Source organism: Cebus imitator, unplaced genomic scaffold, assembly GCF_001604975.1.
Source record: "Cebus imitator isolate Cc_AM_T3 unplaced genomic scaffold, Cebus_imitator-1.0 Scaffold187, whole genome shotgun sequence".
In the NCBI taxonomy this organism is placed as follows: Eukaryota; Metazoa; Chordata; class Mammalia; order Primates; family Cebidae; genus Cebus; species Cebus imitator.
In genome coordinates, this window is record NW_016107502.1 from 3,850,731 (window position 1) to 3,871,573 (window position 20,843).

The 20,843-nt window shown below is 45.3% G+C and overlaps 1 long non-coding RNA gene and 1 other non-coding gene across 2 annotated transcripts in view; one reads left to right on the forward strand and one right to left on the reverse strand.

Annotated features, from left to right (window-relative positions):
* Nucleotides 1-18,287, forward strand: part of LOC119473804 — a 58,775-nt gene extending 40,488 nt beyond the window's left edge. Inside the window, exons 2-4 of the long non-coding RNA XR_005203041.1 lie at nt 7,402-7,772; nt 9,066-9,068; nt 18,276-18,287. This is a non-coding gene — a long non-coding RNA (uncharacterized LOC119473804). The remainder of the gene's footprint in view (nt 1-7,401; nt 7,773-9,065; nt 9,069-18,275) is intronic.
* Nucleotides 1,110-16,105, reverse strand: LOC108316362. Its single transcript, XR_005203040.1, has 2 exons — nt 15,903-16,105; nt 1,110-2,471 (listed from the first exon to the last, which is right to left on the reverse strand). It is a non-coding gene; the product is annotated as an uncharacterized LOC108316362 (transcript).
* Nucleotides 18,288-20,843: the final 2,556 nt, after the last annotated feature.

Here is a 20,843-nt window from a genome sequence, read left to right on the forward strand (position 1 = left end):
CCCTGACTTGGGGTCAGGAAGACAAGCAGGGAAGGACAATGGCAGTGCCCCCTCCCACTGGCTTCCTTGAGAGAAAGGCGGAGGCTGGGACATGGAGTCAGGCCCCACTAGACCTATTAGGAAATGTGGAGGAGGGTCGGCTGGCATCAGAGCCTGTTTCACTGGCTAGGATGGCCCCGCAGGCCAGCCTCTGGGAGCTTCTGGGAGGGGCAGCAACCAGCCTCAAACAGCATCCAGGGATGGGGATCTAGCCTCCAGGACCAGTTGCTGGCTTGGCAGCCTTTCCCGTCTTCCACCCACCACTCAAGTTCACCACCTTGGAGTCCTCCTGGCCTTCACCTTCTCTCGTGCCCACTCCACGTCCAGTTCCTCCTGCCGGCACGCTCTGCAAAATGATCCAGAGCTGTTCACGTCTCACCACCTGCACTGCAGCAGCCTGGTCCAAGCCAGCCTCAGGCTCTCTCCTGGATCATTCGAACAGCCTCCTAACTGGTAATTCGGTTGCAATTTACATCCGGTCATATCCCATCTCTGCTCAGAACCCAGGAGGAATGGATTCCCCTCCAACTCACAGTACAAGTGAAGTCCTGATGCCTCACTGCGTCCTGCGAGCCACAGTGCCCTCCTTGCTGTTCCTGGAACATGCCAGCCATGCACCTACCTCAGGGCCTTTGCACTTGCTCCTCCTCCGAGGATGCTTCCGACCCTCCCCTGCACCGCACATCCCCCTGGCTCCCCTTGGCCTCATTCTGCTCTTTATGCAAACATTACCTTGTAAGTCCTACTTCCCGAGTCTCCCCTCCTGTAAGCTGCTGTCCACTCCCCATCCCAACACAAACACACACATACACTCCTGCTGTACTCTCTGGCCCCCTTGCTTGATTCTCCTCTGTTGCCTATACTCACCTAGCATATAATATATTTTAATTATTTAGCGTATTATGTGCCTTTCTCCCCAACCAGAACCCAGCCTTTGTAGGGGCATGGACTCTTCTTGCTTTTTTTCATTAGTGAATCTCCAGCACCAAGAAATGTGCTCAGAACATAGGCGCTCAGCAAACACTTGTTGAATGAACAAATCAATGTTTGACACAGACCCTCACAGGAGATGTCAGAATTGTTGGGTTTATTTAGTAGGAAATTGATTGGGGTTTTCTAGTAGAGTCATTGGGTTTATTTAGAGATGGCTGGCAGGGAAAAGGGTGTGTATGTTCATGTGTGCGTGTGCTTGTGTGTTTTTCAGGGATGTTTGACAACCACCTTCACTTGTAGAAAACAACGTGTGAGCCCCTGATTATTTGTATGTAAGTGTTTTAACTGTATGTATTAACGAGACCCAACACTTCCTTCACTGACTTCCTCACTCATTCATTCACCACACATTTGATGATTGACAGTTCTGTATCAGGTGCCCTTTTAGACACATGGCCCTGCTGTCTTCTGCAGCCTGGTAACGAAGCCCCAGCACTCAGGACAATCTAGGAAGGTGTGGGCATTAAAGCAACCTGGAGCCCCAGCTTTCCTAATTTTCTTTCCTATTTAGGAAAATCATCCTGATCCTTCGTTTTGTCACAAAGCAGAAAAGATACTGGAATGAGTGACTAGCCATGGGAATGTCCCCAACCAGAGATCCTGGAAGAGTACAGGACTTGTTTGATTGTTGAGAAGTAACGTTACCCCCTTCCACTGAGGACAGTCCGAGAGAGAACATCCATCAGCTACAAGAACAATGTGGGTGAACAGAAAGAACGTCCTTCCTGTACCTGGGAGACCCTGCACACAGCATCGTCTGGCCTCTGGGAAGTCCACATAAAAAAAAATAATAACTCTGCCCTTGATATTTGCCCAGGCATATGTATATCAGAGGCAGATAACTCTTAGAGCATGGGTTATGCATCTTGCCTTCTTGCAGAATGTCCCCTATCTGTGGCCCAGGTCACCGCAGAGGGTGATCAAGCTCTCTTCCTGGTGATTTGAGGGTGGCCATCACATCCTCCAGTGCAGTGAGGACGCAGGAAAGCAGCAGGTGCTCTGAATCGTGGATACCTGCCTGCTCCTGCTGGCCTGTCTGCCTCACTTGGCCGTCAGTGTTTTCTCATGGCATAATGCACAGCCCCTGAGACTTTGCCATGTATTTATTTGTCATTCTTCCACAGCCACCCCTGTCCTGGGTGGGTCTGCAGCATAGCCATGCACCTCCCAGAATCCCCTGACCACCCCATAGCTGGTCTCTGCCCACATCACCAGCTTTCACCCTCCCCCTACAGCTTCACCCTGACATTCTGGGCCCGGTCTTTAGGGACAGCGGGTCTGGTCTCAGCTCTTTCTGGCTTGGTTCCTGTTCATGGGAGGCCACCAGACGGGTGTCAGGCCAGATCACCCAGTCAGTCTTCTGAAGAAGTTGAGGGTCCAGCCGCTGTCAGAATTCTATGCGTAGGTGTCCTTGCTTGAAGCACCTGCCAGCATTTTTCCTGCCAGAGATGAACCAGAACAAAAGGGCATGTAGTTAGCGATACAAGGGTACGTCATGTGAGGGGTGGAACCCAGAAACCTAGGAGCACCAGTGTCCTTCCTCACCCTGCTGGCGTTTGCTTCATGCTGTCCTACTGGGCCCTTATCTCTAGGCTCCCTGGTCTGCTTAAACCATACCTCCCACTGCCACCCAGTGAACCCCAGCAACTAATCAGTGACTGAGCTGGTGCAACCTGAAGCCATTTCTGCCCATGTTGTCCTTAATACTGCTGTCATTAATTCTCCACCTTTAATGGCCCCGGGGCCCTCTAGAGTCAAGTCCAAGCCGTGTGCCTGACTTCCAGATCCCAGAAAGCACAGTCTCATTTGATCTATCCAGCTGGTCTCACTGCTCCTGGACACCCCTACTGTCCACATGGTCCCAGGGGTCCATCTCGGATGCTCAACCTGCACCAGCAACAGGCGTGTTCCTCCCTCCCTGAAAGAGTTCCTGCCACCGCCTGGCTCCTCCTTATCCTGCCCCTACCCTCCCAGAATGTTCTCGAGTCTCCTTCCCACAATGCGGAGTCCAGTCCCTCTAAGTCAGGCTGAACCCCCACCCCCAAGAACCCCTCTGGCTGCCCCCTGCATGACTGATCTCTCTCTCTCTGCTCTGCACTCCTGCTGCCTTTACCATCTGGCCCACACAGTAGGTATGCAGTGATTTTCTATGGCAAAGCCTAAAGTCCTGTGTTAACATCCGCCTCTCCCGTGGCCTGGGCAAAGATGGACTCCTGTCGCTGTCATCCCTGACACAATCCATGTGTCTCTGTGACTACCACAAAGCGCTCCACAAAGCCAACGTCTGGTTAAACAAACAAACGAACAATCATTGTCATTTCTGTTTCTACATGTGAAACAGGAGCAGCAACATTAAGGTGTCCATGAAACTGCTTTGAAAAAGGTAAATAAGGTTTCCATAAACTCCAGTTGGTATCATGATTGTGCCCATGCAGCAGACTTCTGCAGAAGGGAAAGACTTCACATGTGTCATTTCAATAATTTGGGAGCCAACCCAAAGGTCTGTAACATGGAGTAACTTGTGATATTACTAAAGCACAAATGTAACTGTGAAGCCTGGTGTTCAGGGCAGTAGTTTGCCTGGTGACTGTCACTGACCCTCTGGCATCAGACTCACAAGGACATTGTCCGGGGAGCTTTCTACTGGCTTCGTCACCGTGCAATAGCTCTTGCAAAGTGGCAGGAAAAAAGAGCAAAAATCTCTGTGTGAAATTCCGGTGGCCATCAGGTGAAAGGAGGCGCCTTAGCAAATGGTCAAAGTTTCTTTGGTTGTTTCAAAGGAAAATGAGCAGAAAACTGATGACTCTTCGCACATACATGTGATTAAGGAAAAGCCTGCACAAGCACTTCTGCATTCATAAGTGTGGAGTTGTGTCAGGTGCCTGAACACAAGTTCCAAATGCTAAGGGTCACTAGACTCAATTCTCCTGCTGTGAATGTAAATTACACGTCAGGAGCTTTCTTCCTGGACTGCTCTATGGCTCCACCTACAGTATGTTATTGGGGAATGCACCATAATTTTTATATGAGTCCAAAAAAAACATCACTGGAGAAGTCCATCTGATTTAGAGTTTAAAATGGCAGATTAAAAAGTTGGATTTTTTTTTTTTTGCTCTCTCCTGGAACCCTCGAAAATAACAGTAAAGGAAATTTCTACAGAAGACAGAGGAGGTAAATTACAATCAGAATATAAATCACTATAAATCAGAACAGTGGATGAAATAATTAAAAGCCAATTTGCAGATGATGGAAAGCCCCTGGAGGGAGAGCAATTGACTTGGGAGAGGGGCAAGACTTAAAGCCTGGGTCCCTGCTGATGCCAATGAGATACAAGTTGACTTACCCCCAGGAACCCATAAAGGCTGAGGAGTTGAGGGTGTCAGATATAACAGAAGCAGGGCTACAGGACAGGGCTAAAAACTGGATGCAGTGAGACACACCTTTTCAGGTCTCCTTTGCAATCTCACAAAGCCAAGCAGCTACCCAGCCCACCTCCTCGTCAAAAGATGTAAAATTTGTTCTGGAGAAACTTGACCAGAAGGGCCTAGACTCAAGGAAAGCTACACCGCATAAGGCTCTGGAGGTACCGTACTGAAAGCAAGGAGTTAAGTGTGAGGGGAAGTCAGATGCTGAATGGTGAGAGAGTTGGCCACTTCCCCTGCTCTGTTCCCAGGATAATATCAAACAGGGAGTTGGAGAATTTTTTTCCTGGAGAAACCAAAGGATTCCAAGAATAAAAGCCTGTAGACACTGGAGGCCCCCAGTGAGACAGCCTGACCCCAGCTTCATCATTCTGCAGTGAGCTCACCATTCCACAAGACCCAAAGACACAGAGATTCCAGTAAGCTTCTTAGTACTTCACTCATGAAAATGAACAGAGATCCTCAAATTACAAACATCTCAGGAAAGTCTCCGAAAGGTCAAAACCAAAGACAGAAACTCAGAGAAAACAGAAAATTCCAGAAGCAAGAAAAAAACTTCACATATATTAAAAATCCTTGGATAAATAAGATGGAATATTTTAACCATGAAACAAGAATAGCCTTCTATTAAAAAAAAAAAAAGAAAGAAAGAAAGAAAGAAAGAAAAGAAACCACACAAGAAGAAGAAAATAATGCTTTGGAAATTAAAAATATGACAACCCAAATAGAAGCTTCAATAGAAGAGCTAGAAAATAAAGACGAGGAACTCTCCCAGAAAGTAGGATAGACTACAAAGAAAAAGAATAGAGAAAAAATAAGGAAATTTGAGAACCAGCCCAGGGGATCCAAAGTCTAATAATAGAGTTAATGAAAAAGAGAATAGGCAAAAAGAATGAAAGAAATGGTTAAAGAAACAGTTTTTTTAAATGTTCAAGAATTGAAACCATGCATTTCCAGACCCAGAGTGTCCACTGAACACCCAGGACAATGGATAAAGATAGACTTACATCAAGGTATAGCATCATGAAATTTAGAAATTAGGATATCAGATTTTACCAAAAGCATCACTAGAAGCTAGAAGACAATGGAGGTGGTTTTCAACCTCAAATGCTATCCTCATCAAAGCAACTACTTATAGCAGAGAGGCGGGGCAATAGTTAAGGGGTGTTCCAGGACAGTGGTGAAGCAACAGGCCTAGACCATCCTGGAGCAGGAGGACAGAGTGGCCCCGGAAGTCAAGATGAAGGTGAGAGAGAGCCTGGCTAAACAAACAAACCAACAATCATTGTCATTTCTGTTTCTGCACGTGAAACAGGAGCAGCAACATTAAGGTGTCCATGAAACTGCTTTGAAAAAGGTAAATAAAATTTCCATAAACTCCAGTTGGTATCATGATTGTGCCCATGCAGTAGACTTCTGCAGAAGGGAAAGATTTCATATGTGTCATTTCAATAATTTGGGAGCAAACTCAAAGGTCTGTAACATGGCGTAACTTGTGATATTACTAAAGCACAAATGTAACTGTAAAGCCTGGTGTTCAGGGCAGTAGTTTGCCTGGTGACTGTCACTGACCCTCTGGCATCAGATTCACAAGGACATTGTCCGGGGAGCTTTCTACTGGCTTCGTCAGCGTGCAGTAGCTCTTGCAAAGTGGCAGGAAAAAAGAGCAAAAATCTCTGTGTGAAATTCCGGTGGCCATCAGGTGAAAGGTGGCACCTTAGCAAATGGTCAAAGTTTCTTTGGTTGTTTCAAAGGAAAATGAGCAGAAAACTCATGACTCTTCGCACATACATGTGATTAAGGAAAAGCCTTAATCTGCACGCATCTGCATGTAAGCGGAGATTGACGTTTCTGCTGGGAAGTTTGCTGAACTCCACTCTCCATTTGGGTATCAGTGATAGGCATATAGAAAACTAAACAATGAAAAGAAGATATTCAGTAGCTCCAGAAGAAAACAAAAAGTAGTACAAGAAAGAAAACAGAATGACAGCACTGCGCGTTAAGTGGCTTGAGGAGGGATACTATTGGCACCATCATAATAAAGCAGGATGAACACTGAACTATTTATTAAATATGAATATTTATTAAAATATGTCATTTATACTTCAGTGGGCTGAGAAGGGTGTTTGTCTATATTGTGCAGAGTAACAGTGGGTGGTGTAAGAAAGCTAAATTCTTATCTTCCATAAGTCAATTTTCTTAAGACTTAAAAAATAAAAATTAAAAAGCAATGTGAGTGCGTTACAGGTCTTACATCCCTAATCCCAAAATCCAGAATCCAAATGCTCCAAAATCTGAATGTGTTGGTGCCAACATGAAATAGTGCCCTATGCTTTCTGGTGATTCAATGTACACAAACTTTGTTTCATGCACGAAGTTATTTTAAAGCTACCTTCGGGCTATGTGTATAAAGTGTATATGAAACATAAATGAATTTTGGTTTAGACTTGGGTACCATCCCCAAGATATCTCATTATGTATATGCAAATATTCCAGAATCCAAAAATCTCTAAAATCTGAAACATGTCTGGTCCCCATATTTGAAATGAAGGATCGGCAACCTGAACTGAGAAATCCAGTGGCAAATCTAGAAGAAACAGCTGAAGAGTTTGAAGAAGTTGATTTGGAAGAATGCAAGACAGGGATGAGGAAGGGTAGGGCAGGGGATTATTATTGTTTTTGTAAGCCTTATGAAATATTTTACCTTCCTGTGCTTAGACTAATACTTTAATTTAAAAGAAAAGAAATGACACATGAAAATGTCTCCAAACCGAGTCTCTAGACTGAAAACCCTGAGTTCTGAGGTTGACAGGTTTAGCAAAAACAAACAAAAAGGAAATTTTATATAGGGAGTAATCTTTTAGTGTAAGTACATCCCAAACATTGCAAAAATTACTCCTAGTTTATCTGAAATTCAGATCTAATAGGCATCCTCTGTTTTTTCTAGGAACCCTGTGCGTGATGTCCAACACATCCACAGCAATGCACGTAGCCATGATTGCAAAGCACCCACACAGAGAAAATCTTAACCACCTCCAGAGGGAGAAAAGTTCACCTGCAAAGAAATCAGAAAAGCATGGACTTCTCACAGCAAGGGTGGAAGTTAAGAAGCCGCGGAGCAATGCTTGCAAAATTCTAAGAAACCATGACACTCATTCTGGAATTTAACATCCATCCAGTAATTAACGGAGTTTAAGAACTGGATAAAGGCACTTTTAGGCATGCAAGTTCAAAACTGTGCTTTCTATTTACCCTTTCTTACCCTACTGAAGGGTTTACCCCATCCAGAGAAGAAATAAACCAAGCAAGAAGAAAACAGTCTGGGAAAACAAAGACCCAATGTAGAAGGGGAGGAAAAGGACTTCGCAGGACGCCAGCTGTACAGGGCAGAGAGAATGCAGGCAAGACAGTGGGGAGGGAGGGCTCCGGGGGAAAGGAAACGAATGGTCAGAGCCTGATGCATCTGATCCCATGAAAAACCATGTTTGGAGGTTCTTCCAACTCCATTGGCAAATCTGGAGACAATTATAAACAGGAACACTGAAAATTAAGCAGGTGAAGAAAATGAGGCAATTATTAACAAGCTGTTTACAAGAGATTCAATAAATAGTATAATATACTGCTTGGCAATGCAGAAAATAGTCTTTGATAGTGATAATGACAGAAACACTGAACACTGATTTAACCAAAAAACTTACGGGGGAGGCAGAGAAAGCGGTAGAGGACATACGACTTCATGGACAAAAGCAAGAGGTAATGCCCATCACACAGAGTCACAGCCCTTACAGTAGCCCAAAGGCCCTACCCAATCTGTGTCACCCTGACTTACCCCACCGGAATGACTCTCCTCCTCATTCACCTTCCTCCAGCAGTAAAGGCCCCTTTGGGGTTCTGTTCCTCAGTTTACTCCACATCCTCCCACCTCAGGGCCTTTGCATATGCTGTTCTCTTTGCTTATCATGCCCTTCCCCCAATATCCATTCCTCCCATCCTTCAGATTCTGTGCTCAGTTGCTGTCTTCTCAGTAAGCTCACCCCCTTCCCTTATTTAACATTGCACTTCTTCCCTGACATCCCCTACATTACCTCTGCTGTCATTTCCTTTTCTCCACATCATTTACAATCATCTCTGTAAAGAGCACCACTTCATTATAATGAGATGGCTAGAGTAGGATTTCATTTAAACATTTGCTTATTCTTCCTACTAGAATGAAAGCACCATGAGGACAGGGAATTCTGTTTGTTACATGTATCCATAAAAAAAAGTAAATCAAGAAAGAGCAACATATGCATTTACTGGGAAAAAATAAAGGTCAATCCTGGAAAACAAAATAATCGAACGTCATCCCCCTGTGGACTTGGCTTCATGGTGAGAAAAAGAGAGACATGGGCAAGCTCGTTTTCCTTGGAAGTCTTATACTATTGACATGGTTTTAGATCTGTGTCTCCACCCAAACGTTATGTCAAATGTCATCCCCACTGTCAGAGGTGGGGCCTGGTGGGAGGTGACTGGGTAATGGGGGTGCGTTTCTCATGAATGGTTTAGCGCCATTCCCTTGGTGCCGTCCTTGAGATAGCGAGTGAGTTCTCATGAGATGTGGTTGTTAAAAAGTATGTGGCACTGCCCGCCTTGCTCTCTTGCCTCTGGTTTCACCGTGAGAACTGCCTGCTCCCACTCTGCCTTCTACCATTAGTAAAAGCTCCCTGAAGCCTCCCCAGAAGCAGGTACCTCCATGCTTCCTGTACAAGCTACAGAACCATGAGTCAATTAAACTTCTTCTCTTATAAATTATCCAGTCGCAGGTATTTCATTATGGTAATGCGAGAATGGCCTAACACAACTATTGTTTGGCTTTTCAAACTATGTGCATTACTTTAATAAAAAGTAAAGTGTTTTTTAAAAACATGATCACTGTTTCGCCCTCCACCCAAATCATATTTCATTCCAATACCAAAATGAAGTGACTGCTGAATTATCTACTATTTTATATTATTAAGGCCTGGAAGTCATCCTCTTCCTCCCTTTCTGCCTCTAGCTTATTCCCAAGTCCCTAAGTTTTCAGCCTCCCAAAGCTCTCAAATCATTTCACCTCTTTCCATCTCTGTCACTATTGACCTAGTACCACCTTTCACCTGGTCACTGACAGCAGTTTTATGATTGGTCCACCTGCACCCACCCAGTCCCTCCAACCCATTTCACTGTGGCCAGACCAATACTTTCACCCACAATTCTGATCATATTACCCCACCTGGTATGGTTTGGCTGTGTCCCCACTCAAATCTCATGTTGAATTGTAATCCCCAATGTTGGGGGAGGGACCTGGTGGGAGGTGATTGGATCATGGGGGTGGATTTCCCACTTGCTGTTCTCATGACAGTGAGTGAGTTCTCATGAGATCTTGTTGTTTGAAAGTGTGTAGCACTTCCCGCTTTGCTCTCTCTCTCTCCCGCCACCGCGTGAAGACATGTTTGCTTCTCCTTCACCCTTCCACCAGGATTATAAGTTTCCTGAAGCCTCCTCAGTCATGTTCCCTGTACAGTCTGTGGAACTGTGAGTCAATCAAACCTCTTTTCCTTATAAATGATCAAGTCTCAGGTGGTTCTTTATAGCAGTGTGAGAACTGCCAAACCATTTTATGACCCCACCACATGAAACCCAACTAAGGCATTCATCCCATGTCTCCAAGGCTGAAGATAAAACTCAACCTATGGACCTAGCTCCAAGCTCACTGTCCTCATACTTACCCTGTTTCTCTCATCATAAGGCTTTTGGATACACTGTCCCCTCTGCCTAGAATGCGGTTTCCACCTCCTCTGACTTAAATATCAGCTAAAATGTCATTAACTTAAATGTCCCTAATTTGGACTTTCATAGCAGTTTTGTAGGTACCCGTTTCTAGTAACATGTGCACAGGTACAATTTTACATTTGGGCTTAATGGATTAACATCTCCTTCAACTCCTCCTCCTCATCAGCACACACACACATGTAAGCTCCAGTGTCTAGAAGAAAGGAGGACCTCAGTACATACAGGCTGGAGAATTTGTTTAAAGCGCTATGCTTTACTACAGCAACAACCAGTACATATTGCTTTGGTTCAAATAACATTTATTCTTCTGTCTCATCCCTACCCTAAAATTCTACAACTTGGAGATCACATGTTTTTTCTTTGAAAGCCTGTTTCCCTCTCTCCTCTCTATATTGTCAATCCCATTTTTAGGTATAATTTCTGGAAATGGAAATTTACTGACAGAAAAGTGTGCAAAAGATCATGTGTTGTATGAGGTTTCTATGCTGGCAAGCTAACATGGTACAAAACCCTCCTTCACACTTTGCCTTTTAGACATAATCATTGATGGTGTATTTCCAGCACTTCACACATGATCTTTAAATACGTTACCTTCCTTTGCACTTCAATACATGTTCAATTGGCTGAATTCCAGTGAACATCTGATAGAGCACTTTAGGCAAATCTAACGATTTTCATCTTGCCTCAGCTCTATTAAGTTTTAACACCTATGCTTTGTATTGTAGATGTCTTTATTTTCTTCTCATTTTTACAAAATAAGGACAAAAATGCAATAAAATTGCCAAATTATTATACATACAGCATTATTATACAGAAAAGATGATGATACAGGCTGACTGACAGGGCCACCATGAGAATGCTCGTCTGTCAGCTAATGCACAAGATTCCAAATTTAGCAGAAGATGAGGGCATTAGGGGATTATCAATGTGAACATCTAATGTTGAGCACCACTTGCTTACACTCCTTGTACCATTAGGTACCGCCTGATAATCCAATGTTAATGTCCTTCGTTGAGTAAAATAAGTTTAAATTCATCCTTTCTTTTTCTTCCTGCTTATCCAGGACTACATGATCAACCAAATATTCTTAAAGTGCCTTCTAAGGAGTAAGACTAACAGGTTGTCTTCCTTTAAATAAGCTCCCCTTCAGACACAAGGTGCAATCATCATGGGGAGTCCTAAACATTTTATGCTTGCAATATAATACAATTGAACAATTGAGAATCTTCCTTGTGTGCACTTTAAAAACACCCTATCCTCTGCCCCAGATCAGTCTCTGGCAATAGCTAGCTATTGGGGGACACATCCTTAAATGGGCTCCACTCCCCAGAGCTTGGGCTATGCCACATTAGCAGGGAAGTCCAGGACCAGAATCGGAACCATCCTTCTTGCTGACGCAGTGTATACCACTGACCATCTCAGTCTCATTGGAGTTAGGCTCAATAGCTGTTTCCCAAGCATTCTGCCGTTTCTGTGATTGATGTGGAATGTGTCATCCCTTAAAACCTTGAGCTTGGTAAGATTTTCTGCTTCCTTCAGATTTGTCACCAAAGCCCTGTGCATTCACTCCCAGGAGGTGAAGAAGCGGCATGCAACAAGTTAGGTCTACAGTTTATGCTTTTTAGCAGTAGCCACTCTGGCTGGTGTGAAATGGTATCTCATTGTAGGTTTGATTTGCATTTCTCTAATGATCAGTGATATTGAGCTTGTTTCATATGCTTATTGACCGCATGCATGTCTTCTTTGGAAAAGTGTCTGTTCATGTCTTTTGCCCACTTTTGAATGGGGTTGTTACTTACAGGAAAATTGTCCAGACACTCTCAAGGGTCACATTATCTTTAAGAGGATATGTATGTCATAATCATCAATGAAATGCAAACAAAATACCATTTTATGTCCAAATTAATAGCTTCCTTCTCCAACTAGAATATTCAAGGGTGAATATTCAGAATATTCAGGGGTAAACGCTCTCATACACAGCTGATGATTTCTTTTCCCTGTTTGCCTCTTACCATAGCCATCCATTATAATTTTTCACAATAGTTTTTTCTCTTCCTAAAAAACGCTCATTATGAACAATTCACTGACTTCAGAAAACTATTTTTTTTTAAATGTGCATGTCCCTTCTTCCCAGAAAAAAAAAAATCACTTTGCCTTTGGAGTCACACAAACTTGGTCCTCTGACATATGGAAATTATAACTGAAGCTCCTCCATGATGAGAAGGTTTAGGATAATGCTGATGTAAGGCACAGTGTTCTGTAACTGCTAGCTGTGACTATTATTATTAATATTATTCCGGTCTTTTTTCTATGTACATATACATCCATGTCAATGGGCACTTTTTAGTTTCCACAAGGTGGCTTTAGTGCCCTGAATAGTTATTTAGGACATTGCTTTGATAAATAAATACAGTTGACTTTGAACAACTTGGGAATTCGTGGTGCCAACCCCTGAGCAGTTGAAAATTTGCATGTAACTTTTGACTCCCCCAAACTTAACTAATAACCTACTGTTGACCAGGAGCCTTGCTGATAACATAAAAAGTCATTTAAAAGCTATTTCATATGTTACATATATTATGTACTATATTCTTACAATAAAGCAAGCTAGAGAAGAGAAAACGCTAAGAAAATCATAAGGAAGAGAAAATATATTTACTAGTTATTAAGTGGAAGTGGATCATCATAAAGGTCTTCACCCTCGTTGTTTTCACACTGAGTAGGCTTAGGAGGAGGAAGAAGAGGAAGGGTTGGTCTTGCCGTCCCAGAGGTGGCAGAAGCAGAAGAAAACCCATGCATAAGTGGACTCATGCAGTTTAAACCCATGTTGTTCACAAGTCAATGGCATTCAACTTATTAAGATTATGATTAAGATTATGAATCTTTAAACCAGGTCTTCTTTAAGCTTTTGAGTTCAATGCACAAACTTTACTATGCTATGCATAAGCACAGTTTGCCTGCTTTTTTATGCATATTACGTCTGAACTCCTTGAGAGCCTTTGAAAGCAATCAAAACAGGAGAACGTCTTTAAGGATATGCATTATGGATCAATGTTTGTATTTCCCCAAAACTCATATGCTGAAGCCCTACACCTCAGGATGCCTGTATTTGAAGATGGACCTCTAAGGAAGTAGTTAAGGTTACATGAGTTCATAAGGGTGAGGCCCTGGTCCCATGGAATTGGTGACCTCAAAAAAGGGGAGAGACACTGGAGCTCTTTCTCACTCTGTGCACAGAAGAAAGGTCATGTTCCTCCTCAGCGAGAAGGCAGCTGTCTGCAGGCCATGAAGAGAGCCCTCATCAGAAACCAATTTGCTGACACCTTGATCATGGATTTCTAGCCTCCACAGCAGTTAAAAAATCAGTCTGTGATTGAAGCCTCCCAGTATACGGTATTTAGTTATGGCAGATTGGTTATGTGCTCTATTCAAAATCAGGCAGCAGGTCAACCGCAAATAGACACAACAAAGTTTCTCATTTTTCAGAGGCGACTGAGTAAATTGGACCGTTGGACCATCACATCCCATTTCATGTAGGCTGCACTCGAAAAGTAATAACAGGTCAAGGAAAGAAGCTGTCTTCGGTTTCTACTCTGCAAATATTATAACCCTGTAAACTCACTGATGGTCTCCAGTGTGTGGAACGTGCCATGTTACCACCTCCCAGCATCAAAGGCAGGGAAGGGAGTAGGGCTGCCTAGACGAGCCAGGAGCAACAGAGGCTGCAGGCAAAGCATTAGGCTCATTTCTGAAAAAATCTATTTGTCAAACATGTCCACTCAACTTGATTCCCAGGCAGCCCTGACATTTTTATGAAGGACATTCCAAGATCAAGGAGACACCGTTCCTTACCACCCCCTCCAAGCAGTCTGAGAAAGGGGTTCTTAGGTTCCTGGAGAGGATCAAGGGGATGCCACTGTGGTCATGGCCACGGAGGTGGAACCTATGAGACCCTGCAGCCGAAGTCAATCAGATGATGATAACCACCCCATCCCTCCCCACCTTATGCCCTCTTAGAGGGTATGCTTATTTTCTACTCTCTCAGAGCGGAACACTTGGAGAGCAGTCTCAGCAGCTTAGCGCAGCAGCACCCAAATACAAAGGTTCTCTTCAAACCGCCTCTGAGCTGCAGAGCCCACACTCAGGCAGTCTATCCATGCACTTCCAGCAGATGCTCAGTAAGTGGCTGTAGTGTCCTCTGCTTGGATTTCCATAAAAGCTCCCCATAGGTGGAGAGCAGTCTGCACCCACACAGGCAATAAGGGGTGTATTGTCCACAGAGGATATTAAAACAATAAAACTGGGCAAAAGTTGACTGCTTTTTATTTCCATATGTGTCTGTGAGCAGAAAAATCACACACTTCTTTCTCTGCTCTCACACCACAACAATCAGCACAGACTTCTGTGATAAAATCTGTGAGGATTCCTCTCCTGCAGCATGCAAGCAATTGCAGCAAACACCAGCCGGTGTCCTCCAATTCAATTCTGATGCTGACTACCTGGAGACAGCATCAGACCCCACAGGTTGAGGACTCAGTCCTGCAAGACTGCCCCCAACTTCCAGTGCCAGTCATATGCCCCAGGTTGTTTTGCCTGTGCTTCTGAGGAACTGGTTTTATACACTGGAGTTCCCATGACCCCCTCCTTGGGTTTGCTTAATTTGCTAGTGTGGCTCGCAGAAACTCAGGAAACTTACTTACACTTACGGGTTTATCACAAAGGATAGTGATGAGGAGATGCACAGAGCAAGGTGTGGAGAGGGGGTACAGAGCTTTTATGCCCTCCTGGGGTGTGCCGCCTTCTAGGAACCTCAATATGTTCAGCTATCTGAAAGCTCTTTGAAACCAGCCCTTTTTGGAGTTTTTACGGAGGCTTCATTACATAGGCACGATTGATTTAACCACTGGCTATTGATGATAGCCTTGACCTTCAGCCCCTCACCCCTTGGGGGGCAGGATTGAAAGTTCCAGCCCTATAATCCTGCCTTGGTCTTTTCAGTGACCAGTCAATGTCCTGAAACTATCCAGGGGCTGTCAGCCATCAGTAAACTCACTGACATACAAAAAAACATCACTTTGGAGATTCCTATGCCAGGAAACAGGATGAAAACCAACCATATATTCCCTAATATCACAGTTAGCAATTATAAGCAATGTCAATGATAAAATATTTCTTGGGTGAGCTGCCCAGCCATGTTTCCCCGCAACTGGCTACATCAGACACTACTCCCACCAGGTCCCCTCAATACTAGTCTCTCCCACTCCCATCTTGCTTCAGCCAGAGGCATCATTCCAAAATGTGACCTGAGCATGTCACTTTGATCTAAAACTCCCGCTTGCTCCCATGGCCTTCAGAATGAATCCCATGTCTAAGCAGCTTCAGGACTCTTCACAATCTTGAGCCCAACCTACTTTTCTAGCCTTTCCTGAACCCTTTCTCTCACTCTGTATATCCCAAGCTCCTAGTTCCTTGAACACAGCATCCCATTCTTGAGCCCCACGCTTTTGGTCAAGCCATTTCTTCTATTAAGAATTTTATTTTCAACAATGAAAATTCCAAGTCATTTTCCAAGACCCCATTGAAGTGTTAATTCCTCCGGGAAACCCTCCCTGAGCCCCTGCAGTGCCAAGAAACACTTACCCCGACCACCCGCTACATGGCTTCACAGTATCACTTACTGCAGAGTCCACATGATCTACTCGCTGCCAGAAGAGCCCAATCCAATTAACAAGAGTGAGGTCTTGTATAAAGACAGCGACTTTTAACCAGGTGTGGTGGCTCACACCTATAATCCTAGCATTTTGGGATGCCAAGGCAGATGGATCACCTGAGGTCAGGAGTTTGAGACTAGCTTAGCCAACATGGTGAAACCCCATCTTTACCAAAAATACAAAAAAAAAAAAATTAGCCAGGCAGTGGCACCTGTAATCCCAGCTACTCGGGAGGCTGAGACAGGAGAATGACTTGAACCTAGGAGGCAGAGGTTGCAGCGAGCCAAGATTGTGCTATTGCGCTCCAGCTGGGCAGCAAGAGCGAAACTCCATCTCAAAAAAAAAAAAGACAGTGGCATTTTATTCCATAGCTAGCTTAGGGGAAGAAGTACAGGCTTCGTGCCTTAAGGGCACCACTTTGCTTTTGGAAAGCAGGTACTTTTTAAAGGGGGCCTAGCATGAATGGCATGCAAGGTGGGGTACACGTATTGGCTTTGGTGCCTTATCTATCAGGCAGCTGATTTGCTGTCTTTGTGGGCAGAACGCGGTTGTAAAGGTAGCCAAAACTCTCCAGATGGGAGGAGGCTTTGGGTTGGAGATTGACTGTTGTCCCGTGAGGAGGTCTCCTGGTGGGAGAGTTCCACTCCGGAGTTTCTAAGCGCATAGTTAGATGAAATTGCCCTGTAGGGAGTGTCTGCTGAAGGGGAGGTAGAGGTTAGAATTACATTTCTAAAGGGCTAAGTAGGAAGTGGGGAATAGGGGGAAATGGAGAAAAAAAAAAACAAAAGCAAAAAATAATTTTAAAAAATCATTATCTTTTTCTTAGAAAAATGGGAGTTCTCAGTTATACTTGCATTTATTAGCTTCCCCACTACAGGCTCCAAGAAGGCTAAATTCCTAATCCCAATAGTTGAGCCCAAGACATTGGTTGGACTACGTTTTACTGGTTACCAGAGTTACTGTGCCTTAAGTCGGTCCTCATACCCAGCTGGCTCATCAGTCCCCGGCCCCTTGGGTCAGACCAGGCCCCTTTCCTTTCTGCCTGTATGATTCTCACTCCATGAAATCAGCTGAGTAAGAGGGCTTAGAACCACCTTTGGATCTTGTTCTCTCTCTCTCCCTCCTGAAAGTCGCCTCTAAAAGAGCTTGTCATAGATTTTGCCTCCATGGTAGATGACAGTAAGAGACCCCCACTTTGGCCTGCAGTCTCAGTTGTGGGTTTCAACTCAGTCTTTTACTGGAGAGCCCTGAATTGCAGGTAGCTGGCTCTTGCTTTGGATACTAATAAAGTGGTGCCTTGCTGTCCACATTGGTCTTTACTCTCAGAACCCACAAAACCAACAACCCATGGTAGGCTGGCCCTGAAAGAGAAAAGCGAATCCTGAGAATGGAAGTGAGTATCCTGCAGAAGTCTGCTGGGGGGTGGCTTCGTCTCAGTTGTGAGGCTGCTGAATAGGTAGGTAGGTCAAGGGAATGCGGAGAATCAGCATTTGGAACAAGGTTACAAGGCATGAACAGTAGGGGAGGATCTGGGCCCTCATGTAAGCCCTAAAATTCTGCCCCTAACCCCCAAGCCCCCGCCTCTACCACTTACCACCATTGTGCTACAGTCAGCTGTTTACTTGTATCTGCCATCTAGATGTGACCTTCTTAGAAGATTCAAGTTTCGCTCACCTTTAATTCTCTCGTCCTCACACATATAGGCTTAATATAAATGTCTGTTTGAAAAAATAAGTGGGTACAAGACACCGCATGAGGTTCTTCTTCCACACCCTACTGGTTCCCAACTCAGCTGTCACCCCCCGCTCCTGCCTTTGTACTCTCAGAACCCCAATTTTGTTCAGGTTTCTGGAAGCCAAGAGTTCAAAGAAGACAGCTTGGCTGGGAATAGTGGCTCATGCCTGTAATCTCAGCACTTTGGGAGGCCAAGGTGGGAGAACTGTTTGCGCTCAGGAGTTTGAGACCAACCTGGGAAACATAGCAAGACCCTGTCTCTATGAAAAAAATAAAAATAAAAATGTATTAGCCAGACATGGTGGGTGTGCCTGTAGTCCCAGCTATTCAGGAGGCTGAGGTGAGAAGATCACTTGGGCCAGAGACATTAAGGCTACAGAGAGTCATGATCACACCACTTCACTCCAGCCTGGGTGACAGAGCAAGACCCTGTCTCAAAAAAAAGAGGAAGATGAAGATGAAGAAGGAGAAGAAGACAAGTCCCTCCCAGCCTAGAGGTAACTCTAAGTTAATCATGGTATTCCTAGCCTTTTGTCTATTCTGGTTGGGACAGCCTTGCCCTAACCAGAGCCTAAGGAAAGGCTCAGAGGAGACAGCTGGGGAAGTTTTCCTCATCCTTAGACTCAACCCTTCCTGCCTTCACACACTGTTGTGTGAGGACATGATGCTTGGAACTGCTGCTGCCATCTGTGAGCATGAGGCAAAAAGCCAAGCAAGTCCTAAGAACAGACTCCTTCAAGCCCTAACATCATTGGCTGTGGCAGACCCACTACAAAAATGCTCCACCTGCTCTTGCCAATGGGACCTTGAAGCTCCTCCCATCAAGAAGCAGAGTCTATTTCCTCATTACCAAGTCTTAGTCAACAGCATTGCAGCAGAAGTGACTGCACCAACTCTAAATCTCGGAGAAAGGAGAGCTAGTCAGTCACATCCTCCTCCACCTTCCTTCCAAATCCTCTCACCTGGCAGGAAAGCCACCTAGGGTTGTTGTATAAGAGGAGGAGGCACAGTGGGGACCAGCCTTGTTGACCGAGAGCTTACCTTTCCTGAAAGTCAGTGCTGAAAGACAGAAAGCCACTGAGGACCCTGCTGACCCCCCTGCACCCGCGCGCGCACACACACACACACACACACACACATACACACCCCAACCCACAAAACCAACAACCCATGGTAGGCTGGCCCTGAAAGAGGAAAGTGAATCCTGAGAAAGGAAGTGAGTATCCTGCAGAAGTCTGCTGGCGGGTGGCTTCGTCTCAGTTGTGAGGCTGCTGAATAGGTAGGTAGGTAGGTAAAGGGAATGCGGAGAATCAGCATTTGGAACTCTTCCCTGGGTGCAGCGCCACTGCCTGCATTGCCTGCAAGGCAAACCCCGCCTCCTCCCGCCGCCTCCCACTCCACCCAAAGCAGCCCAGGGACAGAGGCTGCAGGATTCTGACACAGGAAGTCTGCAGTCGCTGGGAGCCTCTCCAAGATACAGCCTGGGTGAAGGAAAAGGTTTGGACAAGGAGAGGAACAGTACAGAGAAACAAAGTCCTCGGTTTGAATCGAGAGAGATTGGAGCCCGCAGTTGGTTGCAGGCTGGAGGAGGGCAGCAGGGGCAGATGCCCTTACCTGGTTCTGTTTCTCTTTCGCTGGCCACCTTGTTAAGCTCCCATTGGCCAGGTGTCCGGAGTGGGACTCACCACTGCAGAGGGCTCCAGCCCCACACAGCGGCCTCCCAGGAAGGACTCAGGTGGGCTTTCAGGTTGTCGGAGTGGGAGGCAAGGGGTGAGGGAAGCTTTGGTGGTGGATGTGAGAATCTGGGATGGGGGTGTGAGGCTGTGGCTGGGGGCAGCAGTGTTTGGGATGGGACTTTCCGAGCTCCTGCCGTGCACCGTGCACAGTGCTTTCTGCAGGACGGCATCGAAGGGGCTGGAGCTGGGGGCAGCATGTCTGTGTCCTCAGACCACTGTGGAGGATGTGGACGGTCCAGGCCCCAAGCTGTCTATCCCTCAGTGCCAAGATCTGACTGTTAGGTGGGATGGAGCCCGGGAGGGAAACACAACTGCACCTTTCAGAGAGAGGCCCCACCTTTCAAGTGTGGCTTCAGGAGAAAGGATGTGGCTGAGAAGGGGAGGAAAGGGCCCGGCGAGCGTCAGCACTAGGAGAAGCAACTGATTTCATCTGGAGAGAGTTTCAGGGGAGACAGTTTCAGGCTGCCCTTCCCAAAAGAATTGGCAGGACTGGCCACAAGCCAAGTAGAGAATGGCTGCTGCTGACTGGGGGAGAAGCTGTGCAGCCCTTGGAATTCAGTCAACCTCTCTGGGCCAAGGGCAATATAATAATGCCTGCTTTACTGACCTTAGTGAATTGTTATGGTGTTCCATGGTGAAAGAGAGTTGTAAAATGTGAAGCGCAATTAAATGTGGAGGTGCGATATTGCTATCACCAGAGGTTCTTAGGCTGGAGGTGGGTACCCAAGAACCCACAGTTCTTGGCTGTGCACAAGAACCTCTAGAGACGTGGTTTTTGTTTTTGTTTTTGTTTTTTTGTTTTGTTTTGTTTGTTTTGTTTTTTTAATCCTGAACTTGGAAACCACCCTAGATCAATTATTCACGTAAGGGCAAGCAGGCAGCCATTACCTGGTTCTGTTAAGATCCCATTGGCCAGGTGTCCGGAAGGACAGGAAGTGGTATTTTTTCAAAAGTATCTGGTGATGCTGATATCCTGTGAAGGTTGAGACCCACTACCTAAATACCTAAGACTTCCCCAAACTCCCTGAAGATGATCACTCAGAGTACATGTTTAAAAAAAAAAAAAATACTCTCAGGCTTTTCCCAGATCTACTGAATCAAAAGTTCAAAGGGTCCTGGCAATCTCTATATTTAGCCAACAATAAGAGCAACGTGGACATGTTATGCCGGTGAAAAGTCTGTCGATTCGCTTCTTCTCTCCTGGATAATCACAGCCAGCAATGCTTCTGGACAGCACAGGCAAATCAGCTCAAGGAGGGGAAGCACCCTCCTCAGATAATAAGTACAGACATGCTGTGGGGGGATGGGGTTACCGTAGACGGCCAAATCCCCTCTGATTCCTGCTCCACCAGGGTGACATTCCAATTACAAAATGACACATTTCCCAGCCAAAGTGCCTG